The 4452-nt window shown below is 37.4% G+C and overlaps 1 pseudogene; it reads left to right on the top strand.

Annotated features, from left to right (window-relative positions):
* The first annotated feature begins 2994 nt into the window (after nucleotides 1-2994).
* Nucleotides 2995-3891, top strand: LOC137007144 (uncharacterized; annotated as a pseudogene).
* The last annotated feature ends 561 nt before the right edge of the window (nucleotides 3892-4452 follow it).

The raw sequence follows: 4452 nt of genomic DNA, 5'->3' as shown, positions 1-4452 counted from the left end.
AAACCCACAGAGATCATTGCATTTTCCATTAAAACCAACACAATTCCCATTATAACTATTAACTCCCTTGGGTCGGCGGTCATGCTGGCGTGATCACCGCGGTTTTTTTCTAACCAGTGTGAAAGAGACTCCAAATACTCCGTCAATGTTGCACACACAATTAAGAGCTATACGTTACACCATTTTAATCTGTGGAATATCTTTTATTTGTGTAAACTCAGTAAAAACAAAATGTTGTGCTTTTTGTAAAATAAAGAAAACTAACATGATGCGTGATCTCTCGTCTCCCTCTGAACGAAGTCCAATCTGATAGTTCTCAGAAAATGAACTGTAACTTAGGGAATACTAATCACAAAAAATTTGACTTGTGTCTAAAGAAACGTTGAAATGTCAGCTTTTAAATCGTGTAAGTCAAATCGAAAACAAACCTGTGTTTATGTAATCTGTATGAAAAGAGAGCCATGTCAGAAGTCCTTGATTCAGCTCATTATCCGCTAATGCGGCCACACCCACGGAGCCAGCGCTATTCAGAGGCAAATTCAGTCAATGTGCACTCATCGTCTCAATCGTGTATTTATTGTCTTGAAAAGTGTTTTGAATAGTTAGTGATCTCTGGCCTCTGTTAGTTCAGTTATTTCCTGGATTCCCTATTCTTCTTTAGCATTGGCATTTGTGGACTAAAAGTGCACAAGTATGAATTGTAAACACAGTATCCAGCGTTCACAGTGACGACAATAAATAATGAATAAATACTCCTCTGTATAGAAAATTGACATAAACATGAGAATCCATCAATATTTCTCCAAATGTACAAAGCCTATATGAAATGCCATAGAGGTAACATAACTGTTCAGACACTTTGTATCATAGAAATGCATTATATTTTAATAATAGAATACCATTATTTTAAATTGTAATAATATTTCACAGTATTGCTGTTTTTTCTGTATGTTTGATTTACATCATGATGAGCTTGAGACATGATCAACAGAGTGTTTTTTCGCAGCCTATCTGACTGAAAGGCATCATTATTTATGCAGGTCATTAGAGCTCTTTTATGCGACTCTTTTGTCTTCTCAGGTGAGAATCACCCATTATTCATGATGACTCACATCTCCATGCATACTGTGTTTCTTGACCAAAGATGTTTTAGAAAATTTAAATCTCTCTATTGTTTTATATAAAGGAGTAGGAATGATAATTTTTACATAATTTTGAAGCAAAAACTCTAGTCTACAACTTCCAATACCCAGAAGTCTTGTGAACACAGATTTAATATATATTTTTTGGCCTTATTTCAGTGACTTAAGTTTTTTGTTTTTTCAATAACCACGCATAAACGTTATTCCTTCAAAAATACAAACATGTACATACATGTTCCTTACATATTATTGTAGCCTAGTTTATGCTGAATACAGTGTAATGACACTTTTTCCATTAATATGTTTTTGAACAACTGAAAAAAGCACAAATGTCAGGTCATGTCAAAACTTCTCCAGGCCCCAAATCAGCCTCAGACCCCTGAGGGTTAAATAAAAATTATAAGGTTTGTGGTGGATTATATTGGTTTTATTTTGAGCAGGAATTTACATATTATAAATAATAACAGTAATGTAAAATTATACTTTGTCTCTTGTAAAGATGAAAGAAATCTTGCTGTAACATTTTTAAACATGTCTTATTGTGTAATAACGGAAATCCACAAGAATGGCATGGCACGTTATTCATTTTATTATTTGAAGCTCCATAAAACACATTCACAACCTGTCCATTAGTGCACACAGATGATTGTCATTGCATTATCATTCCTTTAAAAACAGAAAAGGAGGTCACTCATGGTAGTCATATAGATAAAAAGAAAATAGAGTCCTTGTGTACAATCATTAAATTTGAAATCATACAAATGTAATAAAAAGATGTTGTTGCATATACTGACATTATTAATAAATGGGATTTTAATGTGTGTGTTTATGAATTCTCATCTAAAAACTTAATATTTGTATGGTGGTTATAGCAACATTGACAATACAGATTGACAAGCTATTACACCTGAATGCAATGACTGCATTTTGGTGGCAAATGTTAGGCATTCTAATTATATAGGACACACAGGTCATGGAATATGGAAGAAGGGGCAGTCTTGGGAGTCTTGTTTACATTAAACGAAACAGAAATAGAAAGAGAAAGAAGAAGGAAGAGACGTTTACGGAACAGAACGGCATTGGCACTTGCAACTGGATTTCATCAAGTAATATTTCAGCAACTTAAAAAATTAATCAGAAAAATAGTTAGACAAATGCAACAATTTCAAACTTACTTATTGTCACGATCACAGTCTGTTCCTGTTCACTCCGGACTCCATTTCCCATAATCCTCCCTGTCAATCACATGCACTCACTCCACCAATCACCTGTCGTCACATACAGCCATGCACACACTCCTCACTAATCACCACACCCAGCTGCAGCTCATTACCAGGACTATAAAGGACTTCCACACACACCACCTCACCGCGAAGTATTGTTAACTGTTGTTGCAATTCCGAGCGTTCCCCTGTGGTTTCTGTCTGCCTGTTTTGCTGTTACCGTTCCTGCTTGTTCCCTGTTTATTGACCCGTTGCTGCCTGTCCTGACCCTTGCTTTGTATACCGACCTGTGAGTGATATCTGCCAGTCCCGACCTCTGCCTGTACCTGGATTACGATTCTGTCTACCCTCTGCTGTACCTGCTTGCTCCTGATTTACCCTGCCTGTACAACCACGCTTACATTTAATAAAACGCTGCACTTGGATCCCCAGTCTCCATTCACAACACTTATACACTTACATTTGATATTTTAATAGGAGAATCCTTACAGATATGCTCAGATCAACAATACTGTACCTGTTCTGCATGCCTTCTTTGATGTGGAAAGTGACGCAAAAAGACATTTCCATCTTAGGAGACAGTCCCTCAATGAGCTGATCCAGCTGCTGCATGAAGACAGGCATCATGGATGGGGAAGAACTATAGAACTATAGAAATTCTAATATTTCTGTTCTGGCTAGCAAGTGGGGCATCTTATAGGGTTGTGTCCTGTGCCTTTGGAGTGCCCAAAACCAAAGTTTATAGAACTGTGAAACTCACTTGCAATCATCTGCTCCAGCATTTGCAAAAATACATTAATTTGCCAAGGGCCGCTGTGTTAGATGACATCTCAGAAGGGTTTCAAAGGCTTGGGCGACATGCAGCAATGGGAAAAGCTGCTGGAGCAATAGATGGGTGCCATATTTGAATAAAAGCACCAGGAAAGGGGTTGGCACCATGCTATTACAATCAGAAGCTGTACCCATCTATAATACTACAAGCAATCTGTGATCACACTGGAAGGTTTCTGGATGTTTTTGTGGGTTACCCTGGTTCTGTCCATGATTCCAGGGTGTTAAAAAATTGTGATGTGTATAGAAGAGCCCTTTACCCACCACCAACACATTTTCTTCTTGGGGATGGAGGTTATCCATGCATCCAAGAACCCATTTCCATTCTAACACCTTACAAAGAGCCAGTGAGAAATCCTGTTGAGGCAAGATTTAATAGCCATCATGCCAGGGCACGCTGCATCATTAAAAGGGCATTGGGCATGCTGAAGACCAGATGGAGATCAATTTTCCTGCAATCACTTCCAGTGGATCACAGATTTGCACCCAAGGTTGCGGCTGCATGCACCATGTTGCATAATCTCTGCATGGGTGTAGGAGACACAGTTACTCCACATGAGGAACCTGAAGAAGCGCCACAAGGTTGTGCTGATCAGCAGGAGACTACTGGCATGATGCTTCGTGATGCAGTTGCTGCCCAGATTTCTGTACCCATACATATCCCCACACATCTAGAAGAACATGATTATTTTTAGAAAAAGTTAAGTAGAAGTTCTAGAAGAAGTTAACACTTCTTCTAATTTCAAACCCTCACAAAGATAAACACATGTTTTACCTGCCTCAGCGTGAAAGTTTCATTTAGCTTTAACTCTTCATAATGTAAAAACCTACTTTTCACTTCCTCCTTGCATGGAGAAGTCTATATTTTACTAAATAAATTCAACTCTGCTGTGTTATTACAAATATTAATACTGTTGCTGGTTTATATTGTAATTTCTGTCTGGTGGTTTTATATTTGTGTTTATACAAAACTCACTGCATACTGAAACATAACACTTTCCACAGCTGTAATTATTTATATCACAACTAGCAAAATAAAGTTCATATATTAGTACATATACCACCTGTTTCACAGACAAGGTTGAGCTTAAGACAGGACTATGCCTTAGTTAAGTTAGGATATTTAAGGTGCTTTTATAAAAAAGCATTAGAAAAAAAAAAAACATTACTGGTGTGCATCTTGAGACAAAACAATGGCAATGACACATTTAAAGAGATGTCAGTGTAATTTATTTTCAGTTAAGACAGCTCGAACA

Source organism: Chanodichthys erythropterus, chromosome 18 (assembly GCF_024489055.1).
Source record: "Chanodichthys erythropterus isolate Z2021 chromosome 18, ASM2448905v1, whole genome shotgun sequence".
Classification (NCBI taxonomy): Eukaryota; Metazoa; Chordata; class Actinopteri; order Cypriniformes; family Xenocyprididae; genus Chanodichthys; species Chanodichthys erythropterus.
Note: the sequence above shows the minus strand (reverse complement) of the source record. Positions and strands in the feature narration are given on the sequence as shown.